This window comes from Suricata suricatta, chromosome 7 (assembly GCF_006229205.1).
Source record: "Suricata suricatta isolate VVHF042 chromosome 7, meerkat_22Aug2017_6uvM2_HiC, whole genome shotgun sequence".
Taxonomy (NCBI): Eukaryota; Metazoa; Chordata; class Mammalia; order Carnivora; family Herpestidae; genus Suricata; species Suricata suricatta.
In genome coordinates, this window is record NC_043706.1 from 73510810 (window position 1) to 73533831 (window position 23022).

Here is a 23022-nt window from a genome sequence, read left to right on the forward strand (position 1 = left end):
ATCATTTATCTTGAATGTATCATAGATAAGCTGCTATATAATGATTGCCACTTCAGATAGCTGTGAAATTAGGTGATTAACTAGTTGTTACTTAACCTTCTAATTTCTGTATAAGTCTAATTACATGAAACAGAAGTTGGTGTTTTGATTTTTTACTTTGCTTTTCTGTTTTGAGTGTCATTGCAACTACTGTATTGTAGATGATGGAAAATAATTGCATATTTTAAAAAATATGAAACTTTATAAAGTAAAAAAAATAAAAATAAATAAAATTTTTAAATTAAATAAATAAATAAATAAATAAATATTTTAAAAAAATTTTTTTTTTAAGTTGCTTCTTGTTTGGATAAATGAGAAACAACTAGCAGGTTATACTGTGACTGAGAACTTTCTCTGCAAGAAGGTAAAGGTTTTGTACACCAACCTTGTAGGTAAACCACCAAGTACATCAACAGAAAATGAAGAAGACTACAAGGCACACAGGAGATGCTTTAATTACTTTAAGGGAAGAAGTAGCATACATAGTGTTGTGAGGAATGAAGAGGCTACGAGTTTGGACCCTTAGGCAACTGAGGCATTCCCTATCGAGTTCCAGAAGCTCATGGTTTTCAAGTGTTACCTGCTGGAGCAAGTTTTCAACTGCAATGAAATTGGGGATCTTTTTGGGAAAAGATGCCAAAGAGGACCTACATTACAGAAGAAGAAAATGTAATGCTTGGTCACAAGCCCATGAAAGACCATCTCACCCTCTTGTTTTGTGCAAGTGGGAATTTCAACATCAAGCTCCTGCTCATGTATCATTCCAAGAATTCACGATCCTTCAAGAATTTCAAGGTGCAGAAGAGCCAGTTAAACATTATGTGGAGGTCCAACAGCTAGGCTTGGGTCACTTACATCTTGTTTGTTGAGTGGATCACTGAAGTAGGTCTTCACACAGTGAAGAAATGTCTTTTAGAAAAGAATCCACCACTCAAAGCCTTGCTGGTTATGAATAATGTGCCCACTCATCCTCCAGGCTTTGAGGACAACTTACTGGAGGAATTTGAGTTCATTAAGGTCAAGTTCCTTCCTCCTATCACCACTCTAATCCTCCAGCCCATGGATCATTTCAAACTTTAAAAAGCTTTAAACCAAAGCAGTATTTCAGTGATGCTTTGAGGTGACCAAAGGAAAAATTTCTCACCCTCTAAGAGTTTTGGAAAATTCATTTCCACATCATAAACTGCCTCAAGATCATTGATAAAGCCTGGGAGGGGATCACCAAAAGAACCCTGAATTCTGCTTGGAGAATACTGTGGCCTGATTGCATACTTCGACATGACTTAGAGGGGCTTGCTCATGAACAGTAGCCACCAGTTGTTGAGGAAATTGTGTCCTTGGGGAAGACCATGGGACTGGAGGTGAATGAGGATGACACTCAAGAGCTGGTGGAGGACCATGGCCAGGAGCTGACCACCGATGAACTGATGGATCTGCATTGTGAGCAACAGCAAGAGTCTCCAGAGGAGATCTCATCTGCAGAGGAGGAGGAGAAAAGGGAGGAGGAATCCCTCACTTCAAATGAGAGTAGGGAGATGTGTAAAATGTGGGAAACAGTGCAAGATTTTGTAGAAAAGCACCACTCAAATAAGGCTGTAGCAGTGCATATGATGAATCTGTTTAATGACAATGCAATGTCACATTTCTGCGAAATCTTTAAAGGGAGGCAAAAGCAAGTGTCATCAGATAGGTTCCTTGTTAAAGCTGCATGAAGAGAAAAAGATTCCATTGAGCCAATAGATAACAGTGATTCTGCCAGTGATAGTGAAAGTCATCCTGTACTATAACCCTCCTCTCTCATCTTCCTCACACCAGCCATGAAGATTTTCAAAGGTAAGTGAGGGTTAATTTGCTTATTTATCCTTATATTTCATACTTTCTGTATTATTTTGTATTACAGTATTGTAATCATTTTTATATGAATATTTTTGGGTAGTAGAATGAATTATCTGAGTTTCCATTATTTCTTATGGGGAAATTCGCGTTGATATACAAGTGCTTTGGATTACAAACATGTTTCCAGAACAAATTATGCTCACAAACCAAGGTTTTACTGTATATACTGTATTAGTTTGTTAGGGCTGCCACAAAAAAAGTGCCACAGATTAGGCACCGACTTGAACAACAGATATTTATTGTCTTACAGTTCTTGATGCTACAGAGCAAATTCATGATGTCAGCAAAGTTGGTTCCTGTTCTAGACTGTGAGAGAAGGATCTGTTCCAGGCTAATAGAGAGCATCTTGGCTAATAGAGAGCCATCTTCTCTCTAGGTCTCTTCATATCATCTTCTCTTTATGCAGGTTTGTCTCTGTGTCCAAATTTCCCCTTTATATAAGGACTCAATCAGTCATATTGAATAAGAGCCACCATAATGACTTTGTTTACCTCTATAAAGGCCCTGTCTCCAAAAAAGGTCACATTCTGGGGTATTCAGGGTTAGGACTCCAACATAACTTTTTAGGCGCTGGAGGTCACAATTCAACCCATAATACATATCACATTCATATTTTTATACCTTACTTCACTTTAGGAAGGATTTAAAATAACCATGTGCATATATTAACAGGAAAGTAAATTTAGAAAATACATTAGCCAGCTTTTCCCATGGTCCTAAGCCATCCAGAAGAGATGCTTCCCATGGTGGTAAGCACCAGCCCCTTAGAGAAGAACAAAGCAGGACAATTTCCTTTGTTTCTTTTGGTCATGATTTTTCTGAAGTCAGGATGAATTTTAAGTCATGGAGGGCATGGAAAAGTTTAAACATGGATATTTTATTCTCAAGTTCATTAAGCCCTAGGATTTAAATGGTACATCTTGTCATTTGCTTAGAGAGCAATCCACCCCCACCTTCATCACAGCCAATATTTGCTCCTAATCCTATTTTCATGTCACCAGTCAGAACTTGCTACATAATTTGTGAGGCTCAGTACAAAATGAAAATGCAGAGTGCTTGGGGGGATGGGGACAAAATGAATGAAGAGAAGTGAGGACACAGGTTTCTGTTATATAATGAATAAGCCATGGAAATAAAAGGAACAGTACATGGAAAAAAAAGAAAATGTTGGGTCCTTTGTTCAAAAATTATTATGAATTTTAAGACTGCAACATCAGAACATTAAATCAAGTATGAGGGCCTTCTTAGCAGAGCCCTGCACAATCACACAGCTTACATACACATGAAGCCATCCCTGAATACAGTATATTTGCAGCAATCATACCAAATACACATTTTGCAATGGTAAAAATATTGTCAAATTGTTTACTTTGGTGAAAGTTTTAGTGGAGGGTGCAGGGCACAAGTGACAGACTTCCACAGTAACCTACGAAGTGAAGAAACTATTATTATTAGTCAAAGTTTTGGACTGGTGGGAAAACTAAATCTCAGTGGCTTACCCACGGTTTATTTCTTGCTCATTGCACTGTCAGAGGCTGGTCAATCAACATTCGTGTGAGGCTTTCTCTGAGGAGCTCAGAAGCCTTCCACCTTGCAACTGCATCACCTTAGTGTTCTTTGCTTCTAGTCACAAGGAGTAAAGAGAGAGTGAAGAAAGCCTACCCTCTTCATTTTTCAGACCAGAAGTGATATATTATCTTTGTTCATGTTCTCATTGACTAGAACTCCATCCAATATTCCCAACCTAACCTCATACAGGCTGGGAAATATAGTTTCCTTGTATGCTCAGGAAAAGGCAATGAATTGGTCAACACGTAGCTTAACTCTGCCACAGAAACTATCGGCTTCCATGAAAATAAAATAACTCCATCAACTAAATATTAATAAGCATCAACTAGGTCCAATAAGCTTACAATAAATCCATCAACTAAATATTAGTGAGCATCCACTAGGTCCAATAAGCATAGGACCCTGTTGGTCTCTGAGAAAAGGTTAGAGAAAATATTTCAGTACCTTCCCTTAGAAGGCTTAGTGCTTTTTTTGTGGAGATAAGACACACAAACACCAGGAAGATCAGTATCAAGGGAAGTAACTATATCATTGTGAGATCTGGAAAACTTCATGCAGGAACTTGTATTTGAGAAAAAACTGGAAATAAAGATGACCCAAATGAGAACAAGCAAATGTTTTTTCTTCCAAGCTTTCTATTAAAAGGGAAACAGCCACTATCTCTTACGTTTGTCAGAGACTCAGAAGCAGACAGAGGAGTGCGAAAGCTTTACAATGAAGAAAAGAGAAGGCTCTAGAGCCCTGACTAGAAGCAACTGGCATAGGGAAGCTGTAGGTAAGCTAACTAAAAGTGGTGCATCCTGTATGATTGGATAAGGCTTTGTCTAGTTGTTTCTAAGTTAGAAGTAGGGACAAAATTAGGGGAATTATTAATCAAGTCCTAGATTTAGGGCCCATTGGTCACAAGGTATTATTGTTTGACTTCCTAGACTGCTTGTTAAAAGGAGTGGTCTGAGTTCCTACAAGTGTGAGTTGTGGATAGTAGGTTAACTTCCTGGACTGGTTGCTACAGATTGTGAGTCAGAGTTCTATTTCTATATATGGTCTAGCAATTGACTCTTTTTATTTTTCAGTCTCTCAAGGGCTTTGGAAAGGGAAAGACAGTCCACAAATAGGAATGGCATGAGCAGAGAGTATTTTTTACAAGGAGTAAGAAAGAAACAGATCAGCATCAGTTAGAGTTGATATTTCATGTTCATTCATTTAGTTATTCATTCAATTAACAAACATTCATCAAATATCCACTCCCTGACATTGTCTTTGGTGTCTGGTGATAAGAAAGGAGACATAATCCTCAAGCAGTTTATGGCCTGTCTCAACTACAGTACTGCTCATGCCCTACAGAAAACAATTTGAGTGGTTACTTCTCAATTTTCCCAAGATGAGACATAACTAGTACACTGGATGGATAGGAGGGAAGTTCATTCATTACATCCAATGGGTACCTTAGGGTATTCAGGGTTAAATCTCATCTTGAGATTAAGAAAGGATAGAAAGAAAAAATGGACATGTAAGCAAATAAGTGCAATGAAATATTATTAAGAGGTTTTTCCCTATTTGATCTGCTACTGCTACTTGAGAATTCCATACTGCCTATCAACCATCACCACTCAGATGTAGCCATTAATGCCTAGCCAAAGGCAAAAGAAGTCAGAGTCAGTCTCCCTTAACTTTGTGTGAGTCTGGTGATTGATTTGTTCATTCCCTTCAACATCATTGTATTCATATACAGTATTAACTCAGTAGTTTTCAAACCCTGATTCCCATAGCTAGGTTAACTATCCTTCCTTAAATTTGCCAGGAGGATGATTGTATTAGACCAATTCACTGTTCATCCCTATAAGCTGACAGTCCTGAACAGGCCAATTGTGTACCAAATGATGGCTCCCAAATGAATATCATGAAATTCATCTTTTTACACTCTAATCATTTGGAAAACAGTGCGTGTTTGTAAGAATGTCAGAGAAGAATTTGGGATTTATGAAATTGAGCATGCTCTTTTAAACATTTATGTTCATTATGTATATTGTCCCAAAAGGCAATGCTAGCTCCTCCAGCCTGTCTTCCTAGCTGGGCAGTTATGGGGCTCATGGAATTTCAGTAAGAGACACAAAGGAATGAGGGGCTTCTACTGAAGCTTCAAGAATGATTCTCCAAAAGCAATAACCAAGGTAAGAAGAAAAGTGAGAGATACTGGGACAGATAAGGTTGGAAAAGGCATCCCAGCAGACCACCTTGATAAGCAAAGACCCAAAGGGATAAAATAGCATGGAAATTTCCAGAACGACAAATGTTTCAGGTTGGCCAGAGGAGAAGAGGCTAGAGAAGGAAGCAAGGGCCATATCCTCAGGCACTTTGTAAGCTTGTTTAAGTGTGAGGTATTCATCTTAAAGGCAAAGATAGGGCCTTTGAAAAGGTTTTAAGAATGAAAATGCTATAACCAGATTTGTGTTTTAAAAAGAAGATACTGTCTCTTACACATTACACATATGATCAAATGTTTATGAAGGAGCAATTGGCAAAACTATGAAAGAATTTTGAAGGGACAAGAAAAAGATCATTTGGTGTTCAGTCTAAGAATTCTTCTGAGTTACTTCAGCATCTTCACTGTTTAAATTATTTTACAATTTTCTAAGTTGTAGAAAATTAACAATAAGGCAAATTATTTTTGTATATTGAAATGAAAATGAGTTGTGCCCAATGGAGTATAATTGATTATTGACCTATTTTGCCTCTATTTGTAAATTTAGTTTAATATTCATCATTTGCCTATGTATGTATGGTACTTTGAATTGTTCTTTGAACTGGTTGAAACATCTTACCAGTTCTTCATTAATTAAAGAATTAAATAAAATTTCAAATACATGTTCATTTTACATCTATATGAGTGTCATTATATCCTTCTATTTAAAAAGTACAAATATAGTAATAATTTAGCAATCTATCAAAATTTCAAAAGTACATTTCCTTTGAGCAGGAATTTATCCTATAGATATATTTTAAATTCCAGAAATTTATCCTGTAGATATATTTTTAAATGTTGAAAATGCCATATTAACAATAGTCTTTGCAAGAGTACTGTAAACAGCCTAAACATCCATGAATGGATTCTTACTGTAGCCTTATAATGAAACATTTATGAACTCATAAAAAAGAATGAGGAAGTTCCTTTGTATTCATAAAGACAGATCTTCAAGACAAACAGTGAAGAAAGCAAAAGTTGTCTATAATATGCTACAATCACATAGGGGAGATATGTATATGTTTTTGCTTGTGTAGGATGCTATATCCTGGTACAACACACAAGAAACTGGTAACTCTGATAGACTCTAGGGGTCAGAGGTGGGAGGGAGTCTTTTCACTATAGAAAATCTCTTTGCAGCTTGGCTACTCATTAGAGAATGGAGGTGTGAGTGAGAAAAGGGAAGAATCACAAGTTCACCTTCTGATTACTGGCCTGGAGGAGTGCAAGACAGAGAATAAAAGGAAAGAGACTGAGATGGACTATCCGGGTGGACATTTCTATGGTTAGTGGGATATATGGACCCAGGACTCAGGTGAGAAGTCTTGTTCTGAATCTAGTGAAATAGGTAACACTGAGGAAAAGAACCTGAGCTCAACTGGAAGGACTGGGCTCTCCCAGAGTTCTGAATTTTTTAAGTGTCTTTTCTTAGGGTATATTCTGAAATATTTACAAATGAAATGATATGATATTAGAGATTTTATTCAAAATAATTCAAAAAAGTGAAGGGAAGTAGGTACGGGTGTGGAAGACAGCTTGAGTTGATAACAAAAACATGTGGTAGGTACTCATGAGTTTATTATAATATCCTGTTTATTTTTATACATATGATAAAATTCCCTACTATAATTTTTTTTCCAAATACCAGTGCCCAAGCCTCACCCCCAAAGAATTAAATAAACCAAAATTTCTGGGGGTGAGGCTTAGGTAACAGTATTATTTAAAACTTCAGCAGGTAGGTCTCACTTCAGCAGCACATATATTAAAGTGTCACCAGGTAATGCTCCAGGATTGAGAATTGCTCTATTAATTGAGCGTTAGTTATCAGTAAACTACCTTCCATTGTACCATTGCCCCAAATAGAGAGGAACAGATACAATGATATTGTGAATCCCCAAATGTTTATTCATTGGAACCACATGCTGTGTGTAAACAGAGATCAATGACAAGGAGCAAGAACCTCTGGGCCACTCTGTCCCCTGAAAGCCAGTGACTGGTCTTGTTCCAAACAGCTCACTCTCAACCACAGGATTGGAACATGTATGCCTGGGAATGCAGGCCTAGTCTCAGAAAGTTTCTGGAGGGTATTTACCTGGTTCCAGTTTATCCCTATCAAGAAGGCAGCCATGTGTTTCCCAGAAGGAAGCCAAAATTTGGGTCTATAATCCAGTTGTACCGCTATGAGCCATGTCACTCAGGAAGGTCATCTTGCTGGTCTGAGTCTAGTTTTTTCATCAGTAAAGTGGGAAAATGCACACTGGATTGGGAGGTAGAGCAACTGAAAAGAAAATACTACTTAAAGTACCTGAGAAGATACAAGGTACTTGCAGGATCTCAAGACTCATTAGTTCCTTTCCTTTTTTTTTTTTTTTTTTTTTTTTGCTTTCTCTGTGTGCCACTGTGAGGTAGTACAGTTCTGAGCACTTTCTAGTGAGGAAGGGGTAGAAAAGGTCTTATCAGATCCAAGACCAAATCCAATTAGGCCAGCTCTGAGCAGTCCATGACCCCTGGGTGATGCTTATATGACTTCTCCACAGTGACACTAGGCTACTGAACACCAACTGTTCCCTTCTCCAAGGCTGATGTTCTCCTAAATCTGCAACTCTGAATTAAGACTCAACCTCTGGAGGCAAGATAACATGGTGGATACTCTGTCCAATGTCTTAGTGACTTGTTTTCAGTCAATTTCATTTGAAAAAAGAAAGAATTCATTTAAAAAATGTGGCCAGAGAACACAGGAAGTCACATGCCCCCCCAGAGCAAACACCCCTGGCCCTGGAAACATGCTCCCTACATCCCCAGCCCTAGATGCACAGCCAAGCTCACAGGGCCCTTGCCAAGGATCCAAAATCACACACCATATTACATATGGTTTTGTATACTTACCCTTGAGTTCCCAGATTAATGAAGAGATTATTCTGCATCTGCTCCCTGGCATCCAGTCTTCTTACTTATAAAGCTGGTTCCCTAACTTCCTTTGGGACAGAAAGCCAGGATAGGGGCAGGGGAGTCTCCGAAGAACCTCTCAGGTAACTACGCACATCCTCCCAGATGCTGCCCCACCGTTGCCTGGCTCACCTCACTTCTGAGGCAGATGACTTGAGTAGAGTCTTCCCCTTTCTATATAATACATTCCTTTCTCTCCTTCTCACTCACAGATCATGCCTGGCAGTTCTAGTGACCAATTGGCACATTGTTAAGAGTAAAGCAACGTGAGTTCCCTCTCCCTAATTCAACAGCCCACAGATCCTGAGACCCACATCAACACATGGCTATGTTTTCCCTGTTGGAATCCCATTAGGGCTTCTATGTACAGTAATGCAGATTGTATCTTACCCAACAAAGGGATGTGGAGGGGGGAGCAGGCAGTCACTAAGTCCTAAGCTCTAATATGAAGCTATATCCACCAAAAGGACACTGAACTCCTTTGTCCGTTTGGCATAAAGACAAAATAGATGAACTATTATAGCTCTGAATGTGAAGTATATGAATTCTAAACTCTCAAGTAATACATCTAAATGCATCCTATTTTGAAGGATGTTCCATGATGATAAGTTCCTACCTCCAGCAGTAATGCCAACTTACTTCTGCATCAATGTGAACACCAATTCAGAATCCAGTGGCCTTGTCGGGTATAATGTACACTGAAGAAAAGACCTGAAGTCAGCTGGACTGAGTTTGGCTGTTAGATCATTACCTTCATTCATTCAACAACTATTTATTGAGGATCCCCTCCATTCCAGTAAGAGATGTAGCACTGTAGGGATACAACAGTGAGTAAAATAGACAAAAATCCCAGCCTTTATGGTACATACATTCTAATGGAGTGAGACAGTCAGTAAATAAACAAAATTAATAAGTGAAATACATGGTAGGTAGTAAAAAGTGGTGTGGAAAAAGTAAAACTGTGAAAGGGGATAGAGCTCTTTGGGGGAAATGACAATTCCAAGCAAGTGGTCAGATAGTAAGGGAGCAGGCCAAGTAGCTACATGAGGGAAAGGAATTCCTGGAAGAAGGAACAGCAAGGACAAAAGCACTAAGGTGGGAGCATACAAGGCTTGTTTGGGACAGCCAGGAGGCCAATGTGGCTGGAGTACAGTGAGCAAGAGTCAAAAACCGTAGAAAATTCAGTCTAATTACAACACCTTGAACAGCCCTTTAAATTAGCCCTTTAGAATTCTTAGTTTCCTCTTCTGTTAAAAGGGACCAGTAATATCATTTCTTGCAGAGGTGATAAAGTGCCAGAATATACTTGGTGGAACTTTGTAAACAGTAAACATACTAAGGTATTATGTAACTGAGACATCTATCCTTTTCCCCCTCCCTTGCTACTGCCATCTTCATTCTTCTTTCTCTATGTCACTCCTCAGCCATGGGTACCACACAAAATGGCAATGTATCCTCCCAAATTCTCTCAAAATGAGATCTTCACACCACCACCCCACCACTACCCCCATCATATCCTGACTCAGCTGTATGTAGATGTCTTTCACATCCAATGCCTGGCCAACTTTATAAAAGGAAGGAAGGAAATGCCCACCAGATACACTTAACCACCCATCAGCTACTATGAGGAGTCACTCATCTCTGTACAGTGTCTAGCAAAGAGGACATGCTCAACAAATGCCAGGCGAATTTGAATGAAACTGAAAAGGAATTTAATGCAGAGGCAAGAAGAAGGAATAACAATGCACGTGACCACAAAACAGAAGCCAAGAGCTAGGGAAGATCTCTACAGACACTAATATTTAAGGTGAAATTTTCAGGAATAACTATAAAATGTTGATCTCTAAGGTACAATCTGCTTTGCCCTTACCTAACATTTCAAGCCACACCTTCAAGCCAGATGGCTGCCATGGGCATCTGTTCTCCAGTGAGGGCGCAACTCTGCTGAAGTTGATAGATTCACAAGGGAATTGGAAACAGGTACACTGGAGAAATAACCAGAAAAATCAAGGCTTACAGTCATATTGATCTATGGGACCAACTCATGTTTATTGGCTTATCCCACAAGAAGGCTGGTTCTAGCATCTAACACTCAAATTGCCCAGTTCCCTGCTCATGGTGGGGCAACGGCTGAAACAGATCAGTTGTCAGCCAAGAGGGCTGTGGCAGGGTCCATGAGCAATCCAAGTTAAATTCAACTAGAGAGTGAAGAGTCAAACCTCTGGACAACTAAATGCAAACACCAAGATTGGAGGCAGAATCAGAGCAAGAGTAAGGAGTCAGGAGCTCAAATTTGGCAGAGACAAGACCAAAGAAAGAGAAGCTGAATGAGGAGAAAGAATTAGCTAAGAGAGGTCTAAAGCAGTCACCTCAAAGAGTTCAGGGGCATACTCTAGTGAAGTCACCCTGGCTCAAAGGGCAAAAGGGAGGTTTCATAGCAATTTAGGAAGCAGACATTCTGCAAGCCTTCCTCGCTGCTTGTGTGATACTGAGTCTGTCTGAGCTCTCTCCCTTCCCTCCACCCACATTTCCCCCAAGCCCACCCTGTCACTTTTTTTTAAATGTTTATTTTTGAGAGAGCGACAGAGAGACAGAGACTGTGCAGGGGAGGGACAGAGAGAGGGAGGAGACACAGAATCTGAAGAAGGCTCCAGGCTCTGAGCTGTCAGCATAGAGTCCGATGTGGGGCTCAAACCCATGAAATGTGAGATTTTGACCTGAACCAAAGTCAGATGCTTAGTCAACTGAGCTACCCAGGTGCCCCATCACCCTGTCACTTCTGACAAAATAATAATAATGTTATTAATCCCATAATGAATCCCTTAGATTCCCATAGGACTTCATATTTCATACCTATTTGACATGTACAACCTGTGTGTTATGAGGTGAGCCCAGAAGGTAACAGTATTCCTATTTTACAGATGTGAAAACAGATCCCTGACAGACAAGTCAGCAGTGGAATAATGACAGGAGTCAGGACCTCCAAAACCACATCTAATTCAATACAGGCCTAGGACTTAGAAATCCTGGACAACTTTCTGCTTAACATATTAACAGCAAACAACAGAAAACAAAGCAATGACTTCATTTTTAATGTATCAGCTTTCTGAGTGTACTTAGGTGGATGCTGGCTTAGGATAACACATGACTGACTTCTGATCAGCATCTATACTGACTGGGGAGAATCATATATCCCCCGTTCTCTACATGTTCCCATCTTGACCTAACAGACAACAAGGATGGTATTGTGCTTTAAAGATAAGAGGATCCTAATCTTTGGAGTAAGGCCAAATCAAGCTTTTCTGACCTGCTATGAAGGTAGGCTACAAGTGTTCCAAAGGACCAAAATTTAGTGTCACATTAGCTTAGAAAGAACATTGTCCTTCCTTCCACTGAAGAGAAATATATACAAAAACAAAAACATAAGTATAAATCCATAAAGTCCAGCCACCACCAACAAAACATACCTTCTAATTCAAGTCATGCTTTTGGTGCTTTCTCTCCATCAAGACTGTATTATTGCTCATTAGATTTGATTTTGCTTCTACTAAGATGCTGGGGATTTGCAGAAGAAGTAGTATGATTTTCTCCAAGGTCCAGCCCCTCTCAGAGATTATTTTGGCCTATTCATCTGGCTCAGGAATTTGGGGTAAAATCACTTAAACACATCTCTGTGGTTTTCTTCCACCTGCCTTTTCCCCAACTCTGTTTTAAAGAAAATATAAGCATTGTCCTTAAACACTGCAAGGCCCTGAAAAGGACAGCTTTGGTAGATCCAACAAATTATTGACCTGAAGAAGGCCAATGGAGAATGTGGTACTATTTCAAAGAACACAATTTCTGGACTACTACCAGACTCTCTCTCTCTCTCTCTCTCTCTCTCTCTCTCTCTCTCTCTCTCTCCAGCAAGTGGTTTTTACAAGCACGTTGAATGTATATGTTTAACACAGATTATTTGGTTCTTAATAAAGCACTGGCACATTTAGATTTCTGTGGCACATTTCTGCCTTAATAAGGATTTTAATCATTTTTTCTCTGATACTTGTCCCAAAAACCTTTGGGTGAGCAGAGCTGGCATGGGACTGCTAAGATGCAGATATCCAAAGTTAACAGCTATTGGAAATTTTTATTTGCTTTCTTCTTCTGTTTGAGTGTACTTAATGCTATTAAAGTTCTGTCTGGCAGCAGAAAAGGGTATAAAAGTGGCCACTTAAGAAAAGCAATTTGGCCACTTGTGGCAACAGCTGCCTGATATTGCATTTTATTTAATTGGAAAAGGATGCAGGAAGTCTTTGGCACATTAAAGAAACTCAGAGTTTAGAGATCATAGGAATTTTCCCCTCTATTTTCCTTCTAATAAAATTACCATTATTAAGTAATTTATTGAGTGTCAACAACATACTAGATAGACACTTTTTAAATTATTTGAAATGGACTGATTAAGGGGAAATCATTTAAATTCTTTTGGAAGGGCTCTCTGTGGACCTTCCAGAGCATCTGTTCAGCTGACAGAGTGACACTGTCCTTAAGACCATCCCCCAATACAGAGTCAAAGCCAAGACCCTGAGCAAGCATGTAGGGCCCTGCCTCCACCCTCTGGTCCCAGCTGTCTCCAAACCTCCTTCCATCATTTAGTCTTTCAGCCACAGCAAGCAATTTTCTGCTCCCTAAGCTCGGTACCCTCTTATTTCCCCAGACTGATACCACTCTTCTCTCTGTGTGGCACACCCTTCCTGACTGGTCTGCTTAATTAACTTCTTATTCCTTGAAACACAAGCATTGATCTAGCAATTCTACTTCTAGGTATATACATATAACTGAAACCAGAGACTCAAAAAGATATATGTACACCCATGTCCATTGCAGTATCATTCACAACAAATAAAAAATAGAAGCAGACTAAGTTTCTGTTAACAAATGAATACATACAGAAAATGTGGTATGTGTATGCAATGGAACATTATTCAGCTTAAAAAAGGAAAGAAATTCTGACACACGCTACAACATGGATAAGCCTTGAAGATATTATGCTAAGTGAAATAAGCCAATCACGAGAAAACAGATAATTAATGAATAATTAATTCCAATTACATGAAGTCCCTAGAGTCACCAATATCATAGAGACAGAAAGTATAATGGTAGTTGCCAGGAATTTGCGGAAAGAGAGAATGGGAAGTTATTGTTTAATGGTATAGAGATTCAGTTTTGCAAGATGAAGAGAGCTCTGTGGATGGATGGTAGTGATGGTAACAGAAGAATGTGAATGTACCTAGTGCCATTTAAAAATGATTAAGGCAGGGGTGCCCGGGTGGCTCAGTCAGTTAACCATATGACTTTGGCTCAGGTCATGATCTCACAGTTCATGAGTTCGAGGCCCATGTTGGGGTCTCTGCTCATCACAGAGCCTGCTTCGGATCCTCTGTTCTCTCTCTCTCTCTCTCTCTCTCTCTCTCTCTCTCTCTCTCTCTCTCTCAGTCTCGGTCTCAAAATAAATAAATAAACTTAAAAATAAATAAATAAAAATTTTAAAGTAAAATAAACATGATTAAGGTGGGGGATGCCTGGGTGGCTTGGGCGGTTGACGTCTGGCTCTTGATTTCAGTTTGGATCATCGTCCAGGGTTCTGAGATCAAGCTCCATATCAGCCTCCACACCAAGCATGGAGCCTGCTTGGGATTCTCTCTCTCTCTTCCTCTGCCTCTCTCCCTGACTTGTACTCTCTCTCTCTCTCAAACAAAAATATAAATATAAATAAAAAACAATTAAGGTGATAAATTTTACATAATCTGTATGACCATAAATTTTTAAATTTGAAGATTGGAAAATTAAAAATAATAAAAATTTTAAAATCTCAACATCTCTATGAAAACTTTCTCTACTTCTCTGCACCAACAGAATTGGTCTTTTCTTCCTCTAAGCTCCAACTCAGAAATTAATTCTAAATTAATCCAGTTTTTCTAAAAAAATAAATATTCATGGCATTTATTTTTCAGATCTCAAAAATAAGTAAAACACTGTATAGTCTGCACTTATTTTTTTTAATTTACTTCTTTATTTTGAGAGAGAGAGAGAGAGAGCTCACCACAAAGGTGCCCCTCTAAGTCTGCATTTAAAAAGGTGAAAAATATATTAGGTCATTCCTTTCTATTCCTCTCCTTATACAACTGACATTGAGTGACTGGCCCAACTTCTCTCTCATCCCCCTCATGCCTGAGTTCCCAGTATCAAACCAACTCTCTGATCTCGAGATGCACCTCCCAGTCAGTACACCTGGACCCAGTACCCACTCTCTTCCACTTGCCTCAACTCCTTAAAATAGACCCTCTTCCCTTTTACTTTGGTTCACCCAGATGAGGCCCTCAGGCCACTGACACCCCCGCCTCCAGTCCCACATATATTGCAACTTTGGCTCTCCAGCAGATCCACCCACACACATTAAATACAGTGCAGGGTTCTGATGAAACTACTTTGTTTTTAAAGATGAAGCTTTAAGGAGCATTCCAACTTTTCAGTGGCTGGAGGGAAGGCAAGTAACAATACGTAAGTATTCTTTTAAAATGGTAATGTTCCTGGATTGTAAGAAAAGCCAAGCATTCATCCATTAATATAAGTAGAAGTAATCTGAGTAACCAAATCCTGGAAAAGGTAGAGTGCACAGGGGATGAATTTTGTTTGGGGGTTTGGGAGAGTGTGCTTGTAAGAATTTTAGAGCATAGGGTCCTTCCTGGAGTGGAGCAGGGTTAGGGATAGGATTAAGGCACATGTGGAAACTATCTGTCAAGAAGACTAAAGACAGGACAAAAGAGAAGAAGATGTTAAAGTGTTATGCCCAAGATTTCAATATCGTCCCCCAAAACCAGAGACTGCCAGGGAGACCGAGTCACGCATGCAAAAGCAAAGGGCTTTATTATGGGCTTAGGCTGGCCGGGCCTAAACTCGGGCTCACAGACTTCACCAGTGCAGTGGATCCGTGCTGAGAGCCCCCAACAAAGGCGGGATAGGGATTTCATGGGTTTGGGAAGGGAGAGTTACAGGAAATTGTGACACAGGTACAGGGGTCCAATCATTATTGCATAACATCATTGGCAGTAACTTTAACCATACACATTGTCCAGAGTGTTTATTACTTTTGGTGGGACCCAATCACAACATTTGGAGTATTAACCAATTACAGAGTGGACCCAGGACCCAGGACCCTCACATAGGGTGTAACTAGCCTTAAGCAATAAGTGATTATCTATAGCTTCTATCTCTAGGCCTGCCCTTAGAAATGTTAAGGGTGTTAGCTGGCCTTTCCTGATTGGGTATTACAAGGGTGGTCCCTCCTGCCTTGGGCAATGTGTGTCCTTTTATTGTCTAATGATTCTGAGAACCTGACACTTAGGCCTTCAAGGTCAGAGGGAAACTTGAAGCCTGTCATGGAGTCAGTTTGATTCAGACCTGCGTTCTTACAAATGAAATTTTCCTATTTAAAAAAAAAAAGATTTAGGTCTAGTTAGTTCTATGTCCCAAAAAGGAGAAGGAAGGTCTTTTTTCCTCTTCCCTTCAACAAAGAACTCTAACCCAGCACTTGGGCTCCTAAAGTGCACTATGTAGTCAGTTAAATAAGCCCTCATGAAAATATTTCTTAAAAAAAAAAAAAGAAAGAAAATATTTCTTGACTCACAAATTTTAGGCCTACTATATGCATGTGTTCTAAATAAGTAAGTAAGTAAATGAATATTATCTTAAGAGTAGAGTCATTATACTTTCATTAGTAATGTATTAGAAAACACAGGCTAATTTGTAGGAAAGTGGATGGACCTCAAGGGTGTCATGCAAAGCGAAATAAGTCAGGCAGAGAAGGACAGAAACCATATGTTTGCACTCATAGGTCTAACAGGAGAACAGGAGAAACCTAATGGAGGACCAGGGGGAGGGGAAGAGGGAAAGAGAGTTGGGGAGAGAGAGGGATGCAAAATCTGAGAGACTATTGAATACTGAAAATGAACTGAGGGTTGAAGGGGGAGGGAAAAGGAGGTGGTGGTGATGGAGGAGGGCACTTGTGGGGAAGAGCACTGGGTATTATATGGAAATCAATTTGACAATAAACTATTTAAAAATTAAAATTAAAATTAAAAAAAAAAAAGAAAACATAGGCTAAGTTCCAAACAAAGCTGGGAACACAATTTGTTCAACAGAAGATCCCCTGTACTGAATGAAGTCAGTAAAATGCAAACTAAAGAATAATTGGGGAAGAAACACCAAGTATCACCCTCTGTATTAGTTCTCTAGGGCTGCCCCAACAAATTACCTCTACAGACTTGGTGGCTTAAATGACAAATTTTTTAATTCCCTCATAATTTTAATTTTAGAGGTCAGAGGTCTGAAAGCAAAGTATCAGCAGGGCCACCCTCCCTCTAAAAGTTCTAAGGAAGAACCTCCCTTGACTCTTCCAGCTTCTGGTGGCCCCAGCAATGCTTGGCATTCTTTGGCTTGTAGCTGTGCCACTCCTTTCTCTGTCCATTGTCTTCATAGGGCTGTCTTCTCTGTTGTCTGTCCGCTATCCAAATCTCCCTCTTATTTCTTCTATAAAGATGCCAATTATTGGATTTGGTAAGTTAAGTGAATGATTTTGTGGATTATGTCCAGGATTATTTTATCTCAAGACCCTTAACTACTTTCATCTGCCAAGAACCTATTTCCAAATAAGGTCACATTCTGAGGTTCCAGGTGGACGTGAATTTTTGGAAGACACTATTTAACCCACTATACCCTCCATATGGGAAGCTAGTAAATATGAATATAAAAATGAGATGAATTATCTATAGGAGTACCCCACTATTACCACTGAGGATGAGATGCTTCCCACATCTCATGTAGGGAAAAGAATATCTTCTAATCTCAATAAGGATTTCACAATATAAGCTGCATAATATCAATTATATATATCATTTAGACTTATATAAATAGGATGTTGAAGAAGACCAGAGGAGAGAGATTCTGAAAACCTCATGGAATGTTTGGTACCATCCCAGAAAGAAAATGATTTGATTACAATTAACCATTATGAATTACCTAGACCAGAATTTTCTCAAACTGATTTTCACACACAAAAAACTAATTCTATGGGATGTTAATACAACATTGTATACACACACACACACACACACACACACACACACACACACAGCTTTGTGCTCCACAAAACTGCACTTGTGAGGAACAAAGCTAAGGACCCATCCTTGTCCACGGGGACCTTGCCACAAAGTGGTCTGGAACAGTGGCCCTAAGAATCCAGCTGTGCTTTCCCTCCCAACCCACTCTCTTCATCTAGCCCTCTATTCCTGCAAAATGTGCACGAATTCCTCATGCCTACAAACTCTTAACAAGAGCCTGGACATTTCCAAGTATTTATTCTCTCTTCATCAGTGAGCTGAAGGAAGCAGTTATTCTCCTAAGTAAAAGAATATTATTCATCTTAATACATAATTAAATTGAAGAGTATATTTCAAATAACACAAAGACTTTCTAAAACAACTAAAAAATCCTAAAAATGGTATTTGAAAATGTGGATCTGCTGTGAAGCATCATTCTGAACTTCCACCTCTTTGAAGAGTCACTAAAGGAAAAGGAGTTTTCTCTATGGACCTCATTTAAAAGCTGGAACTCTGGGCCTCTTGGACACATATGCATACATACCCATACACACATCATATACTCCTGGCCAGTGCCACATCCACCTCCTCATTGCCAGGAATATCTGTTTACAGGTAAGAAGACAGAAACAGTGCATCAGAAAAGAAATCAATGTGGGGCGCCTGGGTGGCTCAGTTGGCTAAGCATCCAACTTCAGCTTAGGTCATGATCTCACCATTTGGGAGCTCAAGCCCCACATCAGGCTCTCTGCTGTTAGTACACAGGCTGCTTTAGATCTGTTTCACTCTCTCTTTCACCCCTCTCCTCCTCATGCTCTCTTTCTCTCAAAAATAAAGTAACAGAAGAGAGAAAGAAAGAAAGAGAGAGAGAGAATGAAAGAGAGAGAGAGAGAGAGAGTGAGAGAGAGAGAGAGAGAGGGAAATCAGTGAAACCAGTTAGCGAGAACAGAGCAGTAGGAGTGGGGCAGGAGTGAAACATGAAAAGAACCCCCTAATATTTAATAAAATTCCATTACACTCAAGTACACCTCTAAACTTCCAAATGCTGTTCTCAACTATCCTCACAATTTAGATCGATTCTCATCACTGACCCTAAAACAGATCCAAGCAACCTGAAGTCCTCTTCTAGTCGAGTAATAGCAGAGACAAACTTATTGGTGGTTAGTTTGATCATATAAGTGGATCCTTGGATGGAGTGTGTTTCATGAAGAAGATTGTCAGAGCTGGAGACAGGAGCGAGATAAACATTCTAGGCTCTAAACAAATGTTAGTTGGATAGATAGGTGGACAAATGAATGTGGACATTTGTGAAAACAATCTCAGGAAGACAGAGATGGTTGTTTAAGTTTTTGATGACAGAATAAAGTGGTTCATGAACTCAGCATTGTACCATGACTTACACATGTTTACTTTTTATAAAATGAGAATAGGTTTAATTGTTAATTACCAAAATCATCAGCTAATTGGAACAATATGTTTTCAGTTTCAATAAGTCAGTGTGTGTGTGTGTGTGTGTGTGTGTGTGTGTGTGTGTGTGTGTGTGGACTCGGGACTTGGATCTATTTATAAGTATATTGTTATTCCTTAGAAGATGTTTAAGATCCCTGATACTCTCAAATTTCAGACATTATCTCTGACTTGATGCCCTCTGATAATACTCTGATAGCTAAATCTCTTGCTATTAACAAAGCTAAGAATATTTGTAACCTCACACTCACATAAATTCCAAAAGGCACGGAACACTACACTTTCTGTGCTTTGGATAAATGGCATTGCAGCTTTCAGGATCATAAAGGCTGGACACCATGTGAGTTGTGTGATTTGAGACAGATGACTTTAGCCTAGGATTTTTAGGATGAAGGACTTTAGTCTCCCCATTTGTAGAATACAGTGGGTAGATTAAAATAACTTCTTAAAGTATAATAAGACATATTTCTATAAGGTAAAAATAAAAAGTAATATAATAATTATCATGTACCTAAAAACCCAAGCCTCACAAACATACTGATAGGCTCATCCAAAAAGGCCTACACAAAAAAGGGGCCCACAGGTAGAACCAGCCCCAAGGAGCAAAGACACCCATGCCTATGGCTGGCAAGTACAGGTATAAGATTCCAGATAAAGGTCTGCCATCTGGACTTAGGTTTTTGCAAGGGTGCAGACACTCAACCAGGCTATAAAAAAGAGGGCAAAGAGTCCTTAAGATTGGCAGAGAGGATTCCCATGGAAAGCATGGTCAAAAGTCCGAGCTTCCTCTTCTCTCTCTACGGGTGCTAGGTCCCCCACTTCCTCACTCCAAAAGTGGGCAGGTTCAGCTTCCACACAGAGATTGCCATGAGTTTCTGAAGTCTAGAAGACAGAGAGACTGGTAAAGGCAAGAAAGTGGCTGTGCTGTCCCTCATGGCCAAGGGAGGAGAGGAAACCTCTAAGAGAGAGTTGGGAAATAAGACAGAGGTATGTCTCCTACAGCCTGAAGGGGCTTTGTGGAAGACAGCAAGCCTTGCAGCATCTGGAAACAACCCCATCCTAGAGGTCCACCTGCCTGGGCTAGGTAACCCCAACAGTAGGGCTCGGTTTGGGGTGCACCACCGGAAGCATAAGCAGAAAGCAGTGCCAGACAAAGATACAGTGGGAAGTTCTCTCATGGAGAAGTCTCCAAATAACCATAGATGTGCCCCCACATCATATGGGCACCTGCCATAACCAGAGGGCACCAACCCAAACTGCAAACCGTGCCCTGACCTCTCCTGCCTGCCACTGCTTCCTCTGTATGTGTGTGTGTGTGTATGTGTGTGTGTGTGTGTGTGTGTGTGTGTGTGTTGTAATCAAAGGATAGCACAGAGTAAGAAAAAGAAGAGGCCTGAAACCACAAGTTTCTGAGACTGTAAGTCCACACACCAAGCACGGTGAAGGGTGCTTGAAGGAGACATTAAAGCTTTGATTTACACTAGGTTTTTTCAAAGCTTTTAAAGCAGACTATGGGGGCACCTGAGTGGCTGTCAGTTGAGGGTCTGGCTCTTGATTCCAGCTCAGTTCATGGTCCCAGGATCACAGGATCAAGCCCCACATTTGGCTGTGTGCTGCGTGTGGAGCCTGCTTAATTAATATTCTCTCTCTCCCTCTCTGCCCTTCTTTCCTGCTCGTTCTCTCTCTCTCTCTCTCTCTCTCTCTCTCTCTCTCTCTCTCTCTCCCCCAAATAAACAAATAAATAAAGCAGACTATGAATGAATACCTAAAAATTACAATAAAAGCTCTAGAATCTGTCCAAAATACCATCCAGGGGTAGGAAAGAGAGATTTCCATATGCACGTGTGAAAAAAAAGTAGTATGAACATAAAATCATGTTGTGACATCTGTGCCACAAAGCTCGGCAGTTACACAAATATTTTACCATGTTGTCCTCAGATCCTTCTTTTTTTTAATATTTTAATGTTTATTTACTTTTGAGAGACAGAGAGAGACACAGAATGAGCACCAGAGGGGCAGAGAAAGGGAGACACAGAATCTGAAGCAGACTTCAGTCTCCGAGCTGTCAGACCCAGAGCCTGCTCTGAGGCTCAAACCCACAGACCACGAGTTCATGACCTGAGCTGAAGACAGACGCTTAACCGACTAAGCCACCCAGGTGCCCCCTCAGATCCTTCATTTTAAAGACTTTTTAAAAATATATATTTATTTATTTTTGAGAGAGAGAGAGAGCACAAACAGGAGAGAGGCAGAGAGAAAGGGAGACAGAGAATCCCAAGGAGGCTCCACACTGTCAGCACAGAACTCAACTCAGGGCTTAAACTAACAAACCATGAGATCATGATTTTAGCCAAAATCAAAAGTCAAACATTTAACCGACTGAGCCACCCAGGCACCCCAGATAAAACTTCTTTTTAATAGACAAAACTTTATATATACAAATTCCCCATTCCTGATTTACCTTCCTCCCTCCCTCCCCAGAAGCAACCTTGAACCTGAGGTTGGCTATGCTGTTCCTCCCTGAGTTTTTATATTCTCTTAATGTAATTATATATTTGAAAACAGTATTTGAAATTTGGGGCATGCAGTCTAAAGTCCTTTGTAACTATAATTCTGTGGTATAGTTTGGCTTTTTTTATCTTAATAAAATAACAGAAGTGAAGAGACTTTTTAATTTCTCCTCTACACTTGTGTCTCATTGTTCATGAATGAAGTGCCACAGCTCATGAGATGATAATGCAGAGGAGCTTGGCCTGAGCAAGTGGCTGTGCTAAATTAAATGAAGCAAAGCCAGGTAGGTGCGCTGCAAGAAGAAAGAAATAGCCCAGAAGAGGGCAATATAATCTAACAAAAAGAGTGTGCCTGGTAGGGTTGCTTCTTTGAGTAGTTATTTTGGAGAGTTAGGCACAGATCTCTAATAGAACCTTTAAGTGCTAGAAGGTAAAAACTGGAAAACATAAGTCTGATCATGTGAATTATTTGCCCAAGGTCAGAAAGCTAATTAATATTTACTACTTTTGCTTTCCTGTTCTACACTCTGGGAGGTCTATTAACAGCCCTGCAAATGATTGATTGAGCAGACACAAGAAATCAGATTGGCCTAAATCAAGGTGATATTTGTACTTCTTACTGAATTTTTTATGATCCCTTGTGCCAGCTTTAAGCCCTCAACATGCTCAACTGGGAACTTTGTTCATCATCAAGATATTAGCACTTTGAGGAAAGAACCAGAGATGAAGAATTTGGAAACCGATAAAATTATAAAATTGTGCTGAAGCACGGGTATTTTTTAACCCAAAAAAGAAACCTTAAGCTCTAATTCTTCACATTTATTCTAAGCTATGTTGATAATGTTTTGTGTAAAATGTTTAGAATGATATTGACTACCCAGTTGGGATAAGAATGTTAATCAAATTAGGACAGTTAATATTGAAGTCACAAAGAAATCCCAACATTTAAGTAGATAACACTTTAAAATTTGTTTAATATTTTTATTTATTTTTGAGAGAGACAGAGAGACAGAGAGAGAGAGCATTAGCAGGGGAGGGGCAGAGAGAGGGAGACACAGAATCTGAAGCAGGCTCCAGGCTCCAAAAGCTGTCAGCACAGAGCCAGATGCAGGGCTTGACCTCACAAACTGCAAGATCATGTCCTGAGCCAAAATCAGACACTCAACTGACGTAGCCACCAATGTGCCCCTGAAGTAGCTAACACTTTAAAGTAGAG

General features: G+C 39.8%; 2 long non-coding RNA genes across 2 annotated transcripts in view; one reads left to right on the forward strand and one right to left on the reverse strand.

The window, feature by feature from the left end:
• Positions 1–23022, reverse strand: part of LOC115296349 — a 475474-nt gene that overhangs the window by 359975 nt on the left and 92477 nt on the right. The window lies entirely within an intron of this gene.
• Positions 4214–6946, forward strand: LOC115296351. Its single transcript, XR_003910862.1, has 3 exons — positions 4214–4279; positions 5543–5675; positions 6887–6946. It is a non-coding gene; the product is annotated as an uncharacterized LOC115296351 (long non-coding RNA).